The sequence below is a fragment of the Hordeum vulgare genome, chromosome 4H, assembly GCF_904849725.1.
Source record: "Hordeum vulgare subsp. vulgare chromosome 4H, MorexV3_pseudomolecules_assembly, whole genome shotgun sequence".
NCBI lineage: Eukaryota > Viridiplantae > Streptophyta > Magnoliopsida > Poales > Poaceae > Hordeum > Hordeum vulgare.
In genome coordinates this window covers 39,701,816-39,725,825 of record NC_058521.1, presented here as the reverse complement: position 1 = coordinate 39,725,825, position 24,010 = coordinate 39,701,816, and positions in this window count along the sequence as shown.

Here is a 24,010-nt window from a genome sequence, read left to right as displayed (position 1 = left end):
GACGATCTCCTTGATCCAGAGCCCAAAACGGACTCGAGATCTCCCAGCCAAGGCAAGAACGGGATGTGGCGGCGCCTCTGGATCGTGAAACGCGATGAACTCTTCTCTCCTGATTTTTTCCGGGACGAAAGGGAATAAATAGCGCTGGAATTGGGGGAGGCAGAGCCACGTGGGCCCCACAAGCCTGGTAGCCGCGGCTAGGGGGGAGGCTGCGGCTACAGGGCTTGTGGCCCACTGGCCCGTCCCCTCCGGTGGATCTTTGCGCATGTATTTTTCATATTTTCCAGAAATATTCTTCGTAAATTTTCAGGATGTTCCGAGAACTTTCATTTCTGCACAAAAACAACACCATGGCAATTCTGCTGAAAACAGCATCAGTCCGGGTTAGTTCCATTCAAATCATGCAAATTAGATTCCAAAACAAGGGCAAAAGAGTTTGGAAAAGTAGATACGATGGAGACGTATCAACTTCCCCAAGCTTAAAACCTTGCTTGTCCTCAAGCAACTCAGTTGACAAACTGAAAGAGAAAGAAAAACTTTGACAAACTCTGTTTCATCTTGTTGTTGCAACTATGTCTAACTCATAACCAGAATTTTAGCAAGATCACAAGTTAACCACATAAGCAAGTGACACATAGGTCTCACAGTAAACTAATATCAATGGCATAATCAGCTAGCAAGCAAATAATAATGAGTTTCAGATACCAACAATTCAATCAAAACAAGCATGACGCAATATGAATAGGTGGTATTTCGCTAGCTCTTTCTGAGACCGCAAAACATAAATGCAGAGCACTTTCAAAGATCAAGGGCTCACTAAACATTGTAATTCATAGCAACGAAGATCCATTCATAGTCATATTCAATATCAATCAAAAGCAAAGCATAAAAATGACAGAGGCGCTCTCTAATTGGTGCTTATATAAGAAGAGGATGACTCAACAGGAAAATAAATAGACATGCCCTTCGCAGAGGGAAGTATTGATTTGCAGCGGTGCCAGAGCTCAAGCTTTGAAAACAAAGATAATAATTTTTGATGGCAAGCTTTCATTGTCAATGCAATGACCAAGATTTCTCAATATCTTCCATGCTACTCATGCTATAGGCGGTTCCCAAACAAAAAAGTAAAGTTTTAACTCCCCCACCACCAATCAATCACACTCCACGGCTAGCCGAATCCCGGGGTACCGTCCATACTAACATCAATCCGGGGGAGTCTTGTTTTACAGTTATGTTTTCGATTTAAGCATGGAACTGGGCATTCCAATTATCGGCCCCTTTAGCGTGAATGATAGTGAATAAACACATGTCGTGGATGACACGCCTAACATGGAAGATACCAATAGCCCCCTGTCACCACATGAGCGGTTCGGGCATGCAAAACAGATTATTTCTTGAAGGTTTAGAGAATGGCACATGCAAATTTACTTGGAACGGCAGGTAGATACCGCAAATAGGTAGGTATGGTGGACTCTCATGGAAAAACTTTTGGGTTTATGGAAGTGAATGCACAATCAATATTCCGCCTAGTACAAGTGAAGGATAGCAAAAGACTGGGAAGCAACCAACTAGAGAGCGACAATAGTCATCAAGATGCAATGAGTTTGACTAATCATTGAGTGCAAGCATGAGAAGGATATAAATCACCATGAACACGAACATCATAGAGGCTATGTTGATTTTGTTTCAACTACATGCATGAACATGCGCCAAGTCAAGCCACTTGAATCATTCAAAGGAGAATACCATCCTATCATACTACATCATAGTCATCTCAAAATCTATGTTGGCATTCAAGACAAACAATTATAAGCTCCTAGCTAATTAAGCATGGCATCAGAAACTATGATCTCTAAGTTGTCATTGCAAACATGGTTCTCTCTCAACAAAGCTAAATCTGGGACGACAAGCTAGTCATATTTACAAAAACAAAATAGATAGAGTTCATACCAGCTTTTCCAGTCTCAGTCACTTCATCATACATCATCATTATTTCCTTTCACTTGCACGATCGAACGATGTGAACAATAATAAGAGTGCTCCTACATTGGACTAAGCTGAATCTGCAGGCAAACACAAAGGAGAAGACAAAGTAATATGGCTCTTTAACAAATGAACAGGTATGCATGCGAGAGCCACGAAACATTGTAACCATGGTCTTCTACCTCGACTCAAAGAAAAAGAAAACTATTTACAAGGGAAAGCTCCCAACAAGCAAAAGAAGAAAGGAAAATCTTTTTGGGTTTTCTCAAAAGGACACAAAACAAGAAAACAAGAAGACGAAAATAAACTACCATGGATAATACAGTGGCAAAGTGTAAACACCGACTAACAAAGTGAAAGCATAAGCATGAATGTAAAGTTGGTGCAAACACGTACTCCCCCAAGCTTAGGCTTTTGTCCTAGCTTGGTCTACTCCCAAGGTGAGTAGTAAGCATGTGGAACTGCCGGAGTGGACTGAGGGTGCCACTGCTGTGCGAGCTCCTCCGGCTCCCACCGATAAACTAGTGCCTGGTACTCGACTGGTGGCTCAGGCGCGGGCACCTCTGGTTGGACTAGGCCCCAATAGGCGTAGATGTCCGAGGGCATAATGATACGTCCATTTTGCATCATGCTTTCATGTTGATATTTATCGTTTTATGGGCTGTTATTATACTTTGTGGAACCTTACTTATGCCTTTTCTCTCTTATTTTGCAAGCTTTATTTGAAGAGGGAGAATACCGGCAGCTGGAATTCTGGACTGGAAAAGGAGCAAGTCTGAGTCCTCTATTCTGCGCAACTCCAAATGCCCTGAAAATCAACGTGGATTTTTTTGGATTTTATAAAAAATACTAGGCGAAAGAAGTGTTAGAGGGGAGCAACCAGGGGCCCACAAGCCTGGTTGCCGCGGCCTACCCCCTTGGCCGCGGCAACAGGGCTTGTGGGCACCCTGGTGGCCCACTAGCCCCCCTCTTTTGCTATATGAAGGGTTTCATCCGGAAAAAAATCAGGGTGGAGCTTTTTCGTGGATTCGCCGCTGCCACGAGGCGGAACTTGAGCAGATCCAATCTAGAGCTCCGGCAGGACGATCCTACCGGGGAAACTTCCCTCCCAGAGGGAGAAATCGTCGCCATCGTCATCGCCAACACTCCTCTCGTCGGAGGGGAGTCATCTCCATCAACATCTTCATCAGCACCATCTCCTCTCCAATCCCTAGTTCATCTCTTGTAACCAATCTACGTCTCGCGACTCCAATTGGTACTTGTAAGGTTGCTAGTAGTGTTGATTACTCTTTGTAGTTGATGCTAGTTGGATTACTTGGTGGAAGAGTTTATGTTCATATCCTTGATGCTATTCATTACACCTCTGATCATGATTACGATTATGTTTTGTGAGTAGTTACTTTTGTTCGGTATTTAGTCATGTGAATTTGGTAGTCGTTCGGTATTTAGATATGATGTATGTTGTTTTTCCTCTAGTGGTGTTATGTGAACGTCGACTACATAACACTTCACCATATTTGAGCCTAGAGGAAGGCATTGGGGAGTAGTAAGTAGATGATGGGTTGCTGGAGTGACAGAAGCTTAAACCCCAATCTATGCGTTGCTTCGTAAGGGGCTGATTTGGATCCACTAGTTGAATGCTATGGTTAGACGTTGTCTTAATTATTATTTCGTAGTTGCGGATGCTTGCGAGCGGGGTTAATCATAAGTGGGATGCTTGTCCAAGTAAGGGCAGTACCCAAGCGCCGGTGCACCAACATATCAAACTATCAAAGTAACGAACGCGAATCATATGAACATGATGAAACTAGCATGACAGAAATTCCCGTGTGTCCTCGGGAGCGTTTTTCCTCCTATAAGACTTTGTCCAAGATTTTCCCTTGCTACAAAAGGGAGTGGGCCACTTTGCTACACCATTGCTACTTTTGTTACTTGTTGCTTGCTACGAATCATCTCACCACACAATCATTTGTTACCGACAATTTCAGTGCCTGTAGATTTTACCTTGCTGAAAACCACTTGTGAGATACTTCTGCTCCTCGTTGGGTTCGACACTCTTACTTATCGAAAGGACTATGATTGATCCCCTATACTTGTGGGTCATCAAGACTCTTTTCTGGCACCGTTGCCGGGGAGTGAAGCGCCTTTGGTAAGTGGAACTTGGTAAGCAAACATTCATATAGTGTGCTGAAATTTATTGTCACTTGTCACTATGGATACTAATCCTTTGAGGGGCTTGTTCGGGGTATCTTCACCTCGAACGGAAGCACGAATAATTGCTACTCAACTTGCTGCACCTACTGAAAATATGTTCTTTGAATTTCCTTCGGTTAGGCTTGAGAAACTGCTCGCTAATCCTTTTACAGGAGATGGAACATCACATCCAGACTTGCATCTGATCTATGTAGATGAAGTTTGTGGTTTATTTAAGCTTGCAGGTGTGCCCGAGGATGAGGTCAAGAAGAAGGTCTTTCCTTTATCTTTGAAGGATAAGGCGTTGACATGGAATAGGCTATGTGATTATACTGGATCATGGGACTACAATCGGTTGAAATTGGAATTTCATCAAAAGTTTTATCCTATGCATTTAGTACATCGTGATCGAAACTATATTTACAATTTTTGGCCTCGTGACAGAGAAAGCATCGCTCAAGCTTGGGGGAGGCTTAAATCAATTCTATATTCATGCCCCAATCATGAGCTCTTGAGAGAAATTATCATTTAGAACTTCTATGCTCGGCTTTCTCATGATGATCGCACCATGCTTGACACTTCTTGTACCGGTTCTTTTATGAAGAGAGATATTGACTTCAAATGGAATTTATTGGAGAGAATTAAATGCAACTCTGAAGATTGGGAGCTGGAAGAAGGTAAGGAGTCAGGTATGAATTTCACGTTTGATTGCGTTAAATCCTTTGATGAAACAAATACCTTTAGTGATTTTAGCGCTAAGTATGGACTTGACTCTTAGATAGTAGCTTCATTGTGTGAATCCTTTGTTGGTCATATTGATCTCCCCAAAGAGAAGTTGTTTAAATATCACCCTCCTTTAGAATTCAATGTAGTTAAAACCACTCCAGTTGAAGAGAAAGTCATTGCCTATAATGATCCTGTTTTTCCCAGTGCTTACATTGGGAAACCACCTTTCCCTGTTAGGATAAAGGATCATTCTAAAGGTTCAACTATGATACGTAGAGGCTATATTAGAACACCTACACCCCCTGAGAAAATTAGAGTTGAACCTAGCATTGCTATTATCAAAGATCTTTTGTTTGAGGAAGTTGAGGGGCATAATATCCACTTCTGTGAAGATGCTGCTAGAATTGCTAAACTTCACACTAGAGACAAACATAGGCCTGTTGTTGGCATGCTTGTAGTTTCTGTTAAGATAGGAGATCATTGCTACCATGGTTTATGTGACTTGGGTGCTGGTGTTAGTGCAATACCTAAATCCTTATACGATGAAGTCAAAGATGAGATTGCACCTGTTGAGATAGAACCTATAGATGTCACTATTCAGCTTGCCAATAGAGATACTATCTGCCCTGTGGAAATTGTTAGGGATGTTGAAGTCTTGTGTGGTAAAACGAAGTATCCTACTGATTTCCTCCTTCTTGCTACCGAACGAGATAGCTTTTTTCCCATCATATTTGGTAGACCTTTTCTCAATACTGTCAATGCTCATATTGATTGTGAGAAGCAAACTGTCACTGTTGGCTTTGAAGGTGTGTCACATGAGTTCAATTTCTTTAAGTTTGGTAGACAACTTCATGAAAAGGAGTTGCCTAGTAGGGATGAAACTATTGCCTTAGCCTATATTCCCGTGCCTCCTACTGATCCCTTAGAGCAATACTTGCTTGAGCATGAAAATGATATGCATATGTATGAAAGGGATGAGATAGATAGAGTTGTCTTAGAACAATATCCTATCCTTAAGAATAACTTGCCTGTTTAACTGCTTGGGGATCCACCCCCACCAAAGGGTGATCCTGTGTTCGAGCTTAAACAGTTGCCTGATACTCTTATGTATGCCTATCTTGATGAAAAGGAGATATATCTTGTCATTATTAGTGCTAGCCTCTAAGAGTATGAAGAAAAGAAGCTACTAAAAACTCTGAGGAAGCACCGTGCTACTATTGGATATACTCTAGATGATCTTACGGGCATTAGTCCCACTCTATGCCGGCACAAGATCAAAACTGATCCTGACTTCAAACCAGTTGCTGATCATCAAAGGAGATTAAATCCTAAGATGAAAGAAGTAGTGAGAAAAGAAATACTAAAGCTCCTGGAAGCGGGTATTATCTATCCTGTTGCTCATAGCGATTGGGTGAGTCCGGTGCATTGCGTTCCTAAGAAGGGAGGCATCACCGTTGTCCCTAATGATAAGGATGAGTTGATCCCACAGAGGATTATTACTGGCTATAGGATGGTGATTGATTTTAGGAAGTTGAATAAGGCCACTAGGAAAGATCATTACCCTCTGCCTTTCATCGACCAAATGCTAGAAAGACTATCCAAACACACACACTTCTGCTTTCTAGACGGTTATTCTGGTTTCTCCCAAATACTAGTTGCACAATCTGATTAGGAGAAAACCACTTTCACCTGCACTTTCGGTACCTTTGCTTATAGACGTATTCCTTTTGACTTATGTAATGCACCTGCCACCTTTGAAAGATGTATGATGGCTATATTCTCTGACTTCTGTGAAAAGATTGTTGAGGTTTTCATGGATGACTTTTCCGTTTACGGGTCTTCCTTTGATGATTGCCTCAGCAACCTTGATCGAGTCTTGTAGAGATGTAAAGACACCAATCTTGTCTTGAATTGGGAGAAGTGCCACTTTATGGTTAATGAAGGCATCATCTTAGGACATAAAATTTCTGAAAGAGGTATTGAAGTCGATAAGGCTAAGGTTGATGCAATTGAGAAAATGCCATATCCCACAGATATCAGAGGAATAAGAAGTTTCCTTGGTCATGCTGGTTTCTATAGAAGGTTCATTAAAGACTTCTCTCAGATTTCTAGGCCTCTTACCAATCACTTGCAAAAGGATATTCCTTTTGTCTTTGACGATGATTATGAGGAAGCCTTCGAAATACTTAAGAGGGCTTTGATAACTGCACCAATTGTTCAACCACCAGATTGGAAGTTGCCTTTTGAGATCATGTGTGATGCTAGCGATTATGCTGTTGGTGTTGTTCTAGGGCAAAGAGTTGATAAGAAGTTGAATCTTATTCACTACGGTAGTAAAACTCTAGAGAGTGTGTGACATCCTCGACTTTTGCTACTGTAAATATTGTAATTAAGCTACAGTGATCACCCGCAAATTATGCCACATCATCTAGAATTACCGTCGTTGACCCGCATTGAATTTCTAACTGGACTCAGAAATTGAAAACAAAAGGTAATTATATTTATAAATTCATATTAACTATTAAAGAAAGAAAGTATTAAAAATAATAATGATAAAAGAAAGAAAAGAAATTAGAAAGAAGAAATAATAGAAAAGGAAAACAAAACAAAACAGAACAAAAAAAAGGAAAAGAGGAAACCTCCCACCCCCCTGGCCGACTAGGCCAAAGTGGCCTAGCCGAGCCAGCCCACCCCGCGCCCCCCTCAAACCCTAGGCGAGGGAGCCCCTCCCTGCCTCGCTCCCTCCCTCCCCCTTGCGCCGCCGCCAGGGAATCCTTTCCCTCGTGGGGGGCCCCACCCCCACCGACAGCCCTCCTCTCTCGTCTCCCCTTCCCATGACAGAGCCCCCCCCCACGACCGAGAGACCCCCACGCCCCCCTCTCTCTCGGCTCTCTCCCTCCCCAGACCGACTCCCTCCCTCGCAGCCCCACGAGGACCCCAGATCCCACCGCCAGGCCCTCCTCTCCACCTCGCCCCCACCCCGGCCGGCGAGCTCCCCCACCACCGGCCTCCTCCTCCAGCCGGCAGCAAGGCCCCCTCGGCCCTCCACCCCGCCGGCGAGCCCCTCCCCGACCGGGCCTCCCCTACATCTCCACCTCCCTCTCGGCCCCAACCCCCCCCCCCCCCCGTCGGCCTTCCTCCCGCTCGGTCCAGGAGGGACCGGGCAGGGAGACATCTCCACCTCGGCCGGCCCCCTCCTTCAACGCCGCCCCCCTCCGGGAGGGCCTCTTCCTCGCCGGCACGACCGTCACCACCGCGCCATCACCGCCGTCACCTCCACCTTCCCGCGAAGTCCGGCTTCATCGGGCCGTCTCATCAACATTGGTGAGCCCCTCCTCGGGCTCCTCCCACCGTCGCGTTCCCCTCACCGTCCCGGTTCCATTCCGGCAAACGGGACTCCGATCCGTCGACGGTAGTGACCGGTAGGAGGATTTGAAGGAGGTGTTCTTCTATGTTGAGTTAGAGCACAGAGTTGTTCTCCGTCTCTCTGTTAACAGAGAGAGAGAGAGAGATGAGAGTGCTAAGAGTTAAATGAAAATAAAACAAATGATGTATTAGATGTCGTATGTATGTATGTATGTATGTATGTATGAGATGCGATGTATGTATTTTCGTATATAGATATTTGGAGGAATACGATATTTGCATGTTTATATCTATGAATAAAATCGAGTATTTGGCCTAAGGTCACTTACCGGTGGGGCCAACGCACCCGCTGTCAATGATAGGGAGGCCCCACGCGTTAGTTAAAATAAAAATAAAGATAATGTTAATGTTTTTATTAAATAAATAAATAGATATATTAGTTAAATTAATTAATTATAATAATTAGAGTATGTCACGTGGGTCCCCCATTAAATTAATTTGATTAATCAATATTTAATCTAAATTAAAACTTGTGCCCATGACGTTCGGGACCCGCTGGTCAGTTGACCAGTCAACTGTTGATGTCAGCATGGCATCATGCTGATGTCATAATAGCTTTTTATTAAATTATTCAAATCTGTTTTTAATTCCTAATTATTGAATAAAACTTTAAAAATTAATATTAAATAATCCGTAAGTCAGATCGAAATATTTTCAACATGAAAGTTGATCAGCAGAACGAGACGAACCCGGATACACGGTCCATTCGTCTGTCACGCGTCCCTAGCATAGCAAATAGGGAACATTTCCATCGTTTCCAGTATTACCAGTAGTAGCCCGAGACCCGAAAAATATCGTCAGATATTCTTCCGACCCGTCTATGACGGATGTTGCTGCGTTATCTCATGTCTAGCCTGCATCTTGCCATGTCATGCTTTGTGTTGCATCGGTGCTATTATTTATTGTTTCTTCCCCCTCTTCTTACTGGTAGACCCCGAGACTGACGCTGCTGCCGGGTACATCTACGACCCTGCCGATCAGTCCTTTGCCGCAGAGCAGCAAGGCAAACAACCCCCCCTTGATCATTCCTATATCGCCTATGTCTTTCTTCCTACTGCTTGCATTAGTATTTTGCTACTGTTGTAGTTAGCTCCTATATCTGATGCATAGCCTGTTTTTGATGAACTGCTACTTTCAGTCCTGTACCTTTAATATGCCTAGTATAGGTGGAGCAGTCATCCCCTCTGACCCCGTAGTTCAGTTGCCCCGCTTGTTTTCAAATCTCGATCTCTGATCGACGAGCCAGACCCGACACTGCACATACACCCCCCCTTTGTTGTACGAGGCTACAGAGATACTATCGGGTACCGAGGGTGACACCTCGCTAAGTACTCCTGATGATATCTCTGTAGTATAGCTAGTCGGTCGTGGTTATCGAGGGTGATTCCTCTTTCACCATTCCCGATAACGCCTCTCTCGTGCAACCCCTCAAGTGTGGGACTCCCGAGGGTGATTCCTCTAAGCCCACCTTGACGGGTACATCGTTCGGAATCCAACGAGGGTGATACCTCGGATTCCCCCCCCCCCCCCCGATGTTACAACCACACAGTTACTCGACCATGTTACTCGGATCATTGGTGATTAGATGTAAGACGGGTGGATTCCCGTGAGACTGTGTTGATGGCCTAATTAAAATGTTAATGGATTTGGGTATTTGATCTGGGTTGGTCGGAGACCTTTTCGCACTAACCGGCTACGCGGGAAGAATTATGGGTACTCGGCATCGCTGTATCAGCCGAAGCTTTTCAGATGCCAGCAATGTAGCGGCGCGCGCCCGAGTGGTCCCGAGATGCATCACTCTTGTGATTAAGGGATGCTAGGACTGACGTCGGCCGCCCACGCCACATGCATGAGCGTGAAGGGAAACTGGGCCCACGAACCCTTTGTGCTTAGGAGTTAGACCGGCGGGCTGACCTCCCTGATTAGTCTTAGGTGGGGCTGCAACGTGTCGATATTCCGAGGTCGGGAAGGACCCGGAAAAGTATGTACGGCCAGAGTGTTATCGAGCGTGACGGGACATGTGGTGCACCCATGCAGGGATGAAAATTAACTATTTGGATAGCCGTGTCCACGGTTACACGACGACTTGGAGTTGTGCCTCGATCTTATACAACTACAATTGTTACTTAACTCGATCATTAGTTTGCCTCGGGATTGCTTCCTCGCAGGGAGTCGAGGGAGGATCTTTAGGCGTGAACTCACTTTAATATTGCTGCAACAATATGACTATTAATGTTTTACCCCCCTGTTCTACTCTCGTCTATTGCTGCAAGACCCTGAAGATGCTAGTCTTCGATAGGACTAGGCCTTCTCTCTCTATTCTCGCATTGCTGCAGTCAATCCACATATAACCCCCCTTCTTTGATACTGATGCATAATTAGAATAGTTCTGATGTAAGACTTGCGAGTACTTTGGATGAGTACTCACCGCTGCTTTGCTCCCCCTCTTGTCCCCTCGATCCGTTTGCTGCGACCAGATGATGGAGCCCAGGAGATGGAGGTCCCCGCCGCCGACGACTCCTACTCCGACGGTGCCTACTACTATGTGGAGGCCGCTGGTGATCAGGAGTAGTTAGGAGGTTCCCAGGCAGGAGGCCTCGCCTCGTTCGATCGTTGTATCTTTAGTGCTAGCCTTCTCTAAGGCACCCCATGTTTTATGTCTGTACTCAGATATTTGTTGCTTCCGCTGACTCGTGTGTTTATCGAGCTTTCGTATTCTAGCCCTCGAGGCCCCTGGCTTGTAATATGAAGCTGATGTTATTTTATTTGTGTCTAGAGTTGTGTTGTGATATCTTCCCGTGAGTCCTTGGGTTTGATCGTACGCATTTGCGTGTGTGGTTAGCATACGATTAAATCGAGGGCGTCACAAGTTGGTATCAGAGCCAACTGCCTGTAGGTAGCCCCCTTTCCAACTCCTTGCCGAAGTTGAGTCTAGTGTTTGAAAAACTTTACTAACACTGATGTGGTGGCTTACGGGCCCACATCTCAATTGGGTGGTATTAGTATCTTTTACTCCTTTCCTATACTCTGGGCTCTACTCTCTCTTCTCTTTCGGGTCAAAGATTTTACTAACTCTAACATTAGGTTCTCGAATCATATCGACCCGGAGCGCTGGACTATCTACTCTTTTTCTCCTGAATATGTATTACACACAGTGTCATTGACATCCGTCAATCTTGTTTTCAGATGTGTCCCGCAAGGCAGCACGTGCGCCTGACACAGGCCACTGAGACGACTGGGTTCCCGACCATTTTGGTAGACCTCCTGACCAGGCTGGGATATCGCTGGTACCCCGAGTACACGGTGTTCGAGGATTTCCGCGAGTACAACCAGTATCGGTACCAGGCTGAGGTTCGCATCTTCGACCGGAGGGGCGGCGAGACCCTCGAGCGCCATGTGTTCTGTGGTATTGGAGTGTCGGTCGAGATGGCCGTCCATGATGCGGCGAGACCCCGTCTCCGTGGAGCGTACCCTCACCTGGAGGAGATCCCTTTCAGATACATCCCACAAGCTCCTGCTGGGGATGAGACTGGGTCTGATCTCACTGCCTACGCTTCTGACGTTCGGGAGCGCTGCGACCGTTCCTACGTTGCTGTCTGCGCCCCCTACGTGACGTGTCACTACGACGCGCAGGTTCTGGTGCAGTACACTGAGGCAATGGATCATGCCTTCCGAGCTCTGACTGTGGAGCTGTATGCTACGCGTGCTCGTCTTTACGACGCATTGACAGAGCTGCAGCCATCACACTGCCCGAGGGTTCCCCCTATTCGCATCCGCGAGCCGAGCAGGACAGAGCTACCGTCAGCTCTCGAGTGGACTGATGTTGGGGGTAGAACCCCTGCACTTGGACCTCAGCTCCTCGACTGGATGCGGTACCCTCACCAGAGTCACAACGGGACACAGGGTCCTGTCCCTACCTTCTATCACTGCCAGCTACCAGGATTCAATTGTCCTCTCCGACGTTGATGTAGCCTTATCGCTACATCTCGTTGTGGTACTCTTCCACCGCGTGCCTGCGCGCCGCCTAGTGAGTCCAGGGTATCGTCTAATGCGTCCGGGCTACCGCCAAATTTCGAATTTGTAACCGTTAGTCTGTAATCGAACTTATGTATGGGTCTGTATGTCGAACTCAACTACTATGGAGTATCTATCGCATTTCCCTTTCATTATGCTTAATTACTTCATGAATGCGTGTGATGCCTTTCAATTACTTTAAGCTAAACTACCCCTGCTAAATATTTAACAGGATGGTTAGACCAGCTGGCCGCCCGCGTGCCCCTGCCAACGATGCACCACCCCCGCCTCCTGAGTATATGGCGGGGATGATCCAACAGTTTGAGCTGAATCGCCAGTTTATGCAAGGGCTCATGGATCGGTTCCAAAGCCGAACATGAACCAACCGCACAGCGTGACACTGCAAGACTTCTGCCATCTCAACCCTGTGATCTACCGCAGCTCAACTCAGCCTCTTGATGCTGATGACTGGCTCCGTGACATTTCTTATGAGCTGGAGTCTGCCAATGTGCCCCTGGCGAGCTATGTCAACTTTGCCGCCTACTTTCTGAAGGGTCCCGCTGCTCAATGGTGGGACAGCCACAGGCGCTCTCAGCCCGATGGAACTATCATCACTTGGGCAGAGTTCAAGGCTGCTCTCCGTGCTCGATATATTCCCCAGGGAATCATGGACCGGAAGAAGCGTGAGTTCCGCAACTTGGTCCAGGGCAACAAGACTGTGGATGCTTATCAGTGGGAATTTCTGGAATTATCTCGCTATGCTGAAGAAGACATTGCGAGTGATGCACGTAGGCAGGAGAAGTTCCGTGAAGGCCTCCACCCTGATATCAAGCTGACACTCTTCGTTCAGGACTATGCTGATTTCGCCACCCTGGTGAACAAGGCTATTCAGGTTGAGACTGGTCTGCAGGAATACAAAGATAGCAGCAAGCGCAACCGTGACATGGGCTCATCTTCGGGCTCATCTGCACAGAAGCGGAAGATCTGGATTCCCAACAACATGTACCATGCACCTGCTCCTACTCCGAGGTCGTCCTATGCTGCACCTCGCCTGCCTCCTCCACCACCTAGGCATCCCAGGCTTCCAGCTCCACCGCCTCGAGTTCCTCCTTCCCATCCTGAGGACGGGCTGTGCTTCAAGTGTGGCCGTCCAGGTCACCGTGCTAGAGACTGCAGGCAGAATCCGAATCAGCTGACACTTCCCGCAACTGGCAGTGGCAACAACCAGAACCGCAATTTCAACGCTAAGCCTGCTTATGTTCGTGGTCAGGCCAACAACATTGATATGGGTCTAGCTCAAGACCAGCCTGCTACCGTGATGGGTACACTTCTCGTTAACTCAGTACCTGCTTCTGTATTGTTTGATACAGGAGCATCGCATTCCTTTATGTCGGAAAATTTTGCATACATGCATGACATTACGAGCGAAGAGATGAACATCCCGATAGTGGTAAACACCCCTGGGGGCGAATGTCGAACCTCTGTGGTTTGCCCCCATGTTCCAGTTGAGATTGAAGGATTAGAATTCCTTGCCAACCCCATCCTACTAAAGTCATCCAACATTGATCTCATATTGGGGATGGACTGGTTGAAAGCTCATACGGCATCGATCGTTTGTACCACCAAAACCATCCACCTCCTACACCCTTCAGATGAACTAGTAAGCTACCATGCTCACCTCGTCCGAAATGCTGAGGCACGGCTATATGCTTTGAATGCATTAAATGCGTCGCCTCTTGAAGGGATTGAAAACATTCCAGTGGTCCGAGAATTTCAAGATGTCTTTCCAGAAGAACTTTCGGGGATTCCCCCTGCTCGAGCTGTCGAGTTTGTCATTGACTTGGTACCCGGTACCACTCCTATTGCCAAGCGTCCTTATAAAATGCCACCACATGAACTCCTTGAACTTAAGCAAGAAATTGACAACTCGCTCCGTCTAGGTTTCATCCGTCCGAGTTCCTCTGCTTGGGGAGCACCTTCTCTCTTTGTTAAGAAGAAGGATGGGACAAATCGATTGGTCCAAGACTATCGCCCTATCAACCAGGCCACTATTCAGAACAAATATCCTCTCCCTCGGATAAATGATTTGTATGATCAACTTGCTGGTTCCACCGTTTTCTCTAATCTCGACTTGAGATTGGGATACCACCAGATCCGTGTTCGCACGGAGGATATTCCAAAGACCGCCTTTGTTACTCGATATGGATCATACGAGTACACCGTCATGTCCTTCGGTTTAACCAATGCACTGGCAACCTTCTCTCGATTGATGAATTATATATTCATGGACTACCTCGACAAATTTGTCGTGGTATATCTGGATGATATTCTGGTGTTTTCGAAGAACAAAGAAGAGCATGCTGAACATCTTCATCTTGTACTCGATAAGCTTCGGGAGCATAAACTCTATGCGAAGTATTCCAAATGTGAGTTCTGGCTAGACGAAGTGACTTACCTTGGTCATGTGATTTCCAAGGATGGTATTGCGGTCAACCCCGAACGAATTCAAGCTATTCTTGACTGGACTCCCCTGAAGAATGTCAAGCAAGTCAGAAGTTTTCTCGGACTCGCCAGCTATTGTCGTCGATTCGTCGAGAACTTCTCCAAGATTGCGAAGCCCTTAACCAACCTGCTTCACAAAGGTGTTAAGTATGAATGGACTGATAAATGTCAGGAAAGTTTCCAGGCGCTCAAGGACAAACTGACTTCCGCTCCAGTACTTGCTCCTCCAGATACGAAAAGGGATTTCGTCATATACTGTGATGCTTCTCGTCAAGGAATAGGTTGTGTCCTAATGCAGGATCGCAAGGTGATCGCTTATGCTTCAAGTCAACTGCGTGCTCATGAAGAGAACTACCCAGTTCATGATCTCGAGCTTGCCGCAGTCATTCATGCATTGAAGGAATGGCGACAATACCTTGTGGGTAATCGCTGTGAAATCTACACCGACCATCAAAGTCTGAAGTACTTGTTCACTCAACCGGAGCTGAACCTGCGTCAACAAAGATGGATGGAGCGTATAGCAGATTTTGACTGTAGTATATCATATACCCCTAGCAAGGCTAACGTAATGGCTGATGCCTTAAGTCGCAAGTCATACTGCAACCACCTCCAGGTTCATCAGGTTCACGATCGTCTGCAAGAGGAATTCCGTAAGCTGAACCTCCACATTGTTCATCAGGGTTACCTTGTTCCCCCTCCTGAAGAGTGTCAAAAGATGAACCTTTGTGTTGTTAATCAGGGTTCCCTCAGTAACCTAGTGGTTGAACCAGATCTTGTGGGCTCCATAAAGAATCTGCAAGACTTTGACGATGATGTCGACAGGATTAAGAGCTATATTGCGAAGGGTAAACCCTCCTTTTTCACTTTTGATGAAGGTGGCGCCTTGTATTTCAAGGGTCGCCTATTCATCCCAAATAAGAAGGAAAATCTCAGGACGACTGGGAAGGTGATGGAAGAAGCTCATGACACACCATTGTCTATTCACCCGGGTAGTACCAAGATGTACCAAGACATCCGGCAAAGATTCTGGTGGCCCAATATGAAACAAGACATTGCACGCTATGTGGCAGAATGTGATATATGCCGGCGTATCAAAGTAGAACACCAAAAGCCTGCTGGAATTCTGCAGCCTATCTCTATTCCTGAGTGGAAATGGGACCATGTTGAAATGGACTTTGTCATTGGTTTTCCCAGATCTTAGAAAGGTAATGATGCTATTCTTGTCGTCATTGATCGATTGTCCAAAGTTGCACATTTCCTGGCCGTCAAAGAAACGATTAATGCTAGTCAGCTGGCAGATCTTTATATGTCAAGAGTTGTTTCACTTCACGGTAATCTGTTGGTAATCAGTTCGGACCGTGGCAGCTTGTTCACTTCAAAATTCTGGGAAAGTTTTCAGAAGGCTATGGGGACTCATCTGTCCTTCAACACTGCATTTCATCCTCAATCCCAGGGACAAGTTGAACGAGTCAACCAAATTCTCGAGGACATGCTTCGAGCTTGTGTCATTTCTTTCGGTAAGAAATGGGAGGAATCTCTCCCGTATGCCGAGTTCTCTTACAACAATAGCTATCAAGCTAGTCTGAAGATGGCCCCTTTCGAAGTATTGTATGGGCGAAGGTGTCGAACTCCTCTGAATTGGTCAGAAACTGGGGAACGATCACTCTTCGTTCCGGATATTATTCAACATGCCGAAGATCAAGTCCGCATTATTCATGAGAATCTGAAGGCTGCTCAGTCTCGTCAGAAGAGTCAGTATGACCGTCATCATCAAGATATGGTCTATCAACCTGGCGAAAAGGCTTATCTTCGTGTCACACCAATGAGAGGTGCACACCATTTCGGAATCAAGGGCAAGTTAGCTCCTCGTTATATTGGTCCTTTCACTGTTCTCGAAAGGCGTGGAAGAGTGGATTCTCAATTGGAACTGCCGGCGAACCTTTCTCAGGTTCATGATGTCTGCCATGTTTCTTAGCTCCGTCGCTGCTTCAAGGACCCTATTCGAGTAGTGGATCACGATATGCTTGAGCTACAACAAGACCTCTCTTATAAAGAGCATCCGGTCCGCATTCTCGACCAAGCTGAACGTAAGACTCGTCGCAAGGTCACCAAGTTCCTTAAGGTGCAGTGGTCAAATCACTCTGAAGATGAAACCACTTGGGAACGCGAGGATCGTCTTCGTGATGAATACCCCGGGCTCTTTCCCTCTACCTCTTAATTCTCGGGACGAGAATTCTTGTTAGTAGGGGAGAATTGTGACATCCTCGACTTTTGCTACAGTAAATATTGTAATTAAGCTACAGTGATCACCCGCAAATGATGCCACATCATCGAGAATTACCGTCGTTGACCCGCATTGAATTTCTAACTGGACTCAGAAATTGAAAACAAAAGGTAATTATATTTATAAATTCATATTAACTATTAAAGAAAGAAAGTATTAAAAAAAATAATGATAAAAGAAAGAAAAGAAATTAGAAAGAAGAAATAATAGAAAACGAAAACAAAACAAAACAAAATAAAACAAAAAAAGGAAAAGAGGAAACCCCCCACCCCCTTGGCCGACTCGGCCAAAGTGGCCCAGCCGAGCCAACCCACCCCGCGCCCCCCCTCAAACCCTAGGCGAGGGAGCCCCTCCCTGCCTCGCTCCCTCCCTCCCCCTTGCGTCGCCGCCAGGGAATCCTTTCCCTCGTGGGGGGCCCCACCCCCACCGACAGCCCTCCTCTCTCGTCTCCCTTCCCCATGACAGAGCCCCCCCATGATCGAGAGACCCCCACGCCCCCCTCTCTCTCGGCTCTCTCCCTTCCCAGACCGACTCCCTCCCTCACAGCCCCACGAGGACCCAGATCCCACTGCCAGGCCCTCCTCTCCACCTCGCCCCCACCCCGGCCGGCGAGCTCCCCAACCACCGGCCTCCTCCTCCAGCCGGCAGCAAGGCCCCCTCGGCCCTCCACCCCGCCGGCGAGCCCCTCCCCCAGCGGACCTCCCCTACATCTCCACCTCCCTCTCGGCCCCAATCCCCCCCCCCGTCGGCCTTCCTCCCGCTCGGTCCAGGAGGGACCGGGTAGGGAGACATCTCCACCTCGCCGGATCCGGCCGGCCCCACCTCGGCCGGCCCCTCCTTCAACCCCGCCCCCCTCCGGGAGGGCCTCTTCCTCGCCGGCACGACCGTCACCGTCACCTCCACCTTCCCGCGAACTCCGGCTTCATCGGTCCGTCTCATCAACGTTGGTGAGCCCCTCCTCGGGCTCCTCCCACCGTCGCGTTCCCCTCACCGTCCCACTTCCGTTCCGGCAAACGGGACTCCGATCCGTCGACGGTAGTGACCGGTAGGAGGATTTGAAGGAGGTGTTCTTCTATGTTGAGTTAGAGCAGAGAGTTGTTCTCTGTCTCTGTGTTAACAGAGAGAGAGATGAGAGTGCTAAGAATTAAATGAAAATAAAACAAATGATGTATTAGATGTCGTATGTATGTATGTATGTATGTATGTATGTATGTATGTATGTATGTATGTATGAGATGTGATGTATGTATTTGCGTATATAGATATTTGGAGGAATACGATATTTGCATGTTTATATCTATGAATAAAATCGAGTATTTGGCCTAAGGTCACTTACCAGTGGGGCCAACGCACCCGCTGTCTATGACAGGGAGGCCCCACGCGTTATTTAAATTAAAAATAAAGATAATGTTAATGTTTTTATTAAATAAATAAATAGATATATTAGTTAAATTAATTAATTAGAATAATTAGAGTATGTCACGTGGGTCCCCCATTAAATTAATCTGATTAATCAATATTTAATCTAAATTAAAACTTGTGCCCATGACGTTCGGGACCCGCTGGTTAGTTGACCAGTCAACTGTTGATGTCAGCATGGCATCATGCTGATGTCATAATAGTTTTTTATTAAATTCTTCCAATCTGTTTTTAATTCCTAATTATTGAATAAAACTTTAAAAATTAATATTAAATAATCCGTAAGTCACATCGAAATATTTTCAACATGAAAGTTGATCAGCAGAACGAGACGAACCCGGATACACGGTCCATTCGTCTGTCACGCGTCCCTAGCATAGCAAACAGGGAACATTTCCATCTTCCAGTATAACCGGTAGTAGCCCGAGACCCGGAAAATATCGTTAGATATTCTTCCGACCCGTCTATGACGGATGTTGCTGCGTTATCTCATGTCTAGCCTGCATCTTGCCATGTCATGCTTTGTGTTGCATCGGTGCTATTATTTATTGTTTCTTCCCCCTCTTCTTACCGGTAGACCCCGAGACTGACGCTGCTGTCGGGTACATCTACGACCCTGCCGATCAGTCCTTTGCCGCAGAGCAGCAAGGCAAGCAACCCCCCCCCCCTTGATCATTCCTATATCGCCTATGTCTTTCTTCCTACTGCTTGCATTAGTATTTTGCTACTGTTGTAGTTAGCTCCTATATCTGATGCATAGCCTGTTTTTGATGAACTGCTACTTTCAGTCCTGTACCTTTAATATGCCTAGTATAGGTGGAGCAGTCATCCCCTCTGACCCCGTAGTTCAGTTGCCCCGCTTGTTTTCAAATCTCGATCTCTGATCGACGAGCCAGACCCGACACAACACATACACCCCCCCTTCGTTGTACGAGGCTGTAGAGATACTATCGGGTACCGAGGGTGACACCTCGCTAAGTACTCCTGATGATATCTCTGTAGTATAGCTAGTTGGTCGTGGTTATCGAGGGTGATTCCTCTTTCACCATTCCCGATGACGCCTCTCTCGTGCAACCCCTCAAGTGTGGGACCCCCGAGGGTAATTCCTCTAAGCCCACCTTGACGGGTACATCGTTCGGAATCCAACGAGGGTGATACCTCGGATCCCCCCCCCCGATGTTACAACCACACAGTTACTCGACCATGTTACTGGGATCATTTAGATGTAAGACGGGTGAATTCCCGTGAGACTGTGTTGATGGCCTAATTAAAATGTTAATGGATTTGGGTATTTGATCTGGGTTGGTCGGAGACCTTTTCGCACTAACCGGCTACGCGGGAAGAATTATGGGTACTCGGCGTCGCGGTATCAGCCGAAGCTTTTCTGATGCCAGCAATGTAGCGGCGCGCGCCCGAGTGGTCCCGAGATGCATCGCTCTTGTGATTAAGGGATGCTAGGACTGACGTCGGCCGCCCACGCCACGTGCAGGAGCGCGAAGGGGAACTGGGCCCACGGACCCTTTGTGCTTAGGAGTTAGACCGGCGGGCTGACCTCTCTGATTAGTCTTAGGTGGGGCTGCGACGTGTCAATATTCCGAGGTCGGGCAGGACCCAGAAAAGTATGTCCGGCCAGAGTGTTATCGAGCGTGACGGGACATGTGGTGCACCCTTGCAGGGATGAAAATTAACTATTCGGATAGTCGTGTCCACGGTTACAGGACGCCTTGGAGTTGTGCCTCGATCTTATACAACTACAATTGTTACTTAACTGGATCATTAGTTTGCCTCGGGATTGCTTCCTCGCAGGGAGTCGAAGGAGGATCTTTAGGTGTGAACTCACTTTAATATTGCTGCAACAATATGACTATTAATGTTTTACCCCCCTGTTCTACTCTCGTCTATTGCTTCAAGACCCTAAAGATGCTAGTCTTCGATAGGACTAGGCCTTCTCTCTCTATTCTCGCATTGCTGCAGTCAGTCCACATATAACCCCCCTTCTTTGATACTGATGCATAATTAGAATAGTTCTGATGTAAGACTTGCGAGTACTTTGGATGAGTACTCACCGCTGCTTTGCTCCCCCTCTTGTCCCCTTGATCCGTTTGCTGCGACCAGATGATGGAGCCCAGGAGATGGAGGTCCCCGCCGCCGACGACTGCTACTCCGACGGTGCCTACTACTACGTGGAGGCCGCTGATGATCAGGAGTAGTTAGGAGGTTCCCAGGCAGGAGGCCTCGCCTCGTTCGATCGTTGTATCTTTTGTGCTAGCCTTCTCTAAAGCACCCCATGTTTTATGCCTGTACTCAGATATTTGTTGCTTCCGCTGACTCGTGTGTTTATCGAGCTTTCGTATTCTAGCCCTCGAGGCCCCTGGCTTGTAATATGAAGCTGATGTTATTTTATTTGTGTCTAGAGTTGTGTTGTGATATCTTCCCGTGAGTCCTTGGGTTTGATCGTACGCATTTGCATGTGTGGTTAGCGTACGATTAAATCGAGGGCGTCACAAGTTGGTATCAGAGCCAACTGCCTGTAGGTAGCCCCCTTTCCAACTCCTTGGCCGAAGTTGAGTCTAGTATTTGAAAAACTTTACTAACATTGATGTGGTGGCTTACGGGCCCACATCTCAATTGGGTGGTATTAGTATCTTTTAATCCTTTCCTATACTCTGGGCTCTACTCTCTCTTCTCTTTCGGGTCAAAGATTTTACTAACTCTAACATTAGGTTCTCGAATCACATCGACCCGGAGCGCTAGACTATCTACTCTTTTTCTCCTGAATATGCATTACACACACTGTCATTGACATCCGTCAATCTTGTTTTCAGATGCATCCCGCAAGGCAGCACGTGCGCCTGACACAGGCCACTGAGACGACTGGGTTCCCAGCCATTTTGGTAGACCTCCTGACCAGGCTGGGATATCGCTGGTACCCCGAGTACACGGTGTTCTAGGATTTCCGCGAGAAAAACCAGTACCAGTACCAGGCTGAGGTTCGCATCTTCGACCGGAGGGGCGGCGAGACCCTCGAGCGCCACGTGTTCTGTGGTATTGGAGTGTCGGTCGAGATGGCTGTCCATGATGCGGCCTACATCGCCATCACCCGTCTCCGTGGAGCATACCCTCACCTGGAGGAGAGCCCTTTCAGATACATCCCGCATGCTCCTGCTGGGGATTAGACTGGGTCTGATCTCACTGCCTACGCTTTTGACGTTCGGGAGCGCTGCGACCGTTCCTACGTTGCTGTCTGCGCCCCCTACATGACGCGTCGCTACGACGCGCGGGTTCTGGTGCAGTACACTGAGGCAATGGATCGTGCCTTCCGAGCTCTGACTGTGGAGCTGTATGCTACACGCGCTCGTGTTTACGACGCGTTGACAGAGCTGCAGCCATCACACTGCCCGAGGGTTCCCCCTATGCGCATCCGCGAGCCGAGCAGGACAGATCTACCATCAGCTCTCGAGTGGACTGATGTTGGGGGTAGAACCCCTGCACTTGGACCTCAGCTCCTCGACTGGATGCGGTACCCTCACTAGAGTCACAACGGGACACAGGGTCCTGTCCCTACCTTCTATCACCGCCAGCTACCAGGATTCGATCGTCCTCTCCGACGTTGATGTAGCCTTATCACTACATCTCGTTGTGGTACTCTTCCACCGCGTGCCTGCGCGCCGCCTAGTGAGTCCAGGGTATCGTCTAATGCGTCCGGGCTATCGCCAAATTTCGAATTTGTAATCGTTAGTCTATAATCGAACTTATGTATGGGTCTGTATGTCGAACTCAACTACTATGGAGTATCTATCGCATTTCCCTTTCATTATGCTTAATTACTTCATGAATGCGTGTGATGCCTTTCAATTACTTTAAGCTAAACTACCCCTGCTAAATATTTAACAGGATGGTTAGACCAGCTGGCCGCCCACGTGCCCCTGCCAACGATGCACCACCCCCGCCTCCTGAGCATATGGCGGGGATGATCCAACAGTTTGAGCTGAACCGCCAGTTTATGCAAGGGCTCATGGATCAGTTCCAAAGGCCGAACATGAACCAACCACAACGCGTGACACTGCAAGACTTCTGCCGTCTCAACCCTGCGATCTACCGCAGCTCAACTCAGCCTCTTGATGCTGATGACTGGCTCCGTGACATTTCTTATAAGCTGGAGTCTGCCAATGTGCCTCTGTGATGTTGAGGGGCCTAAGAAGGCCGGAAGCATGGAGACGAGGCTCGAAGCAATGGAGCAGCAAGTCTTCAAGTGCCAAGGGATGGTGGAGCGTGGACTCACCGCCAACCACATGATGATCACGGAGTTCACTAACAAGCACATGATTGATGCCAATGACATTGGGAAGCACCTCTCTAGGCTCTATGACAGGGTTGATCAACTCTAGGGCCAGATCTATGACCCACAGAACCAAAACTGTGAGTATGACTATAGATTTAAATCAATAAGGTTGACTGCAGATTTGAGGATTCCAGAGACTCGTTCATCTTTCCATGGTGGAGCACCTATGCCTTGGAAGATGAAGGATCAAACTCATGTTGCAACAACTCCACCACCATCACCACCAAAGAAAGACAACTGAGCATTAGTATGGGCAATCCCCTTGGCTTGTGCCAAGCTTGGGGGAGTTGCCCCGGTATCGTATCACCATCACATCTTTTTGCCTTTACCTTTGTTTTTGTTTTCCTTTTCAGTTTTCTTTTTCTCTAGTAGTTTAAAAGTCTTAGTGTTTTAGTCTTGAGTTTTGCCTTGTGTCATCCCCGATGTATTCTTGCTCGTGAGCCATATAATAAAGAGTGTCTTAGTTGAATGGCGTTGCCTCTTGCCATGATCAAAAGAGTGAGAATAGAACAAAAGCATGAAAGATCATGTAATGGTCTTATGGGAAGTGATGGCTTCACATATAAAAAGAATGAGGATTGAAACTTGTTGAGGGTAGGCAAACATAGACCTTGGTCATTGTTGCAATTAATAGGAAGCGATAAGGAAGGAGAGGTTCACATATAAATATATCATCTCTGACACCATCTATGATTGTGAACACTCACCAAACTATTGCATGCCTAGAAGTAGATGTTGGACAAGGAAGACAACGTAATGAATTGTGTTTGCTTGGCTTTGAACAATGTTATATGATTAGAGATCCCTTAGCATGTGACGATTGCTTCCACCTCATATTAGCCAAAAACTCCCGCACTAAGTAGAGATACTACTTGTGCATCCATAAACCTTCAAACCAGTTTTGCCATGAGTGTCCACCATACCTACCTATGGATTGAATAAGATCCCTCAAGTCAGTTGTCATCGGTGCAAGCAATAAAAATTGCTCTCTAATATGTATGATCTATTAGTGTGTGGAAAATAAGCTTTATACGAACCTGTGATGAGGAAGACATAAAAGCGACAGACTGCATAATAAAGTTCTTCATCACAGGAGGCAATATAAAGTGACGTTCCTCCGC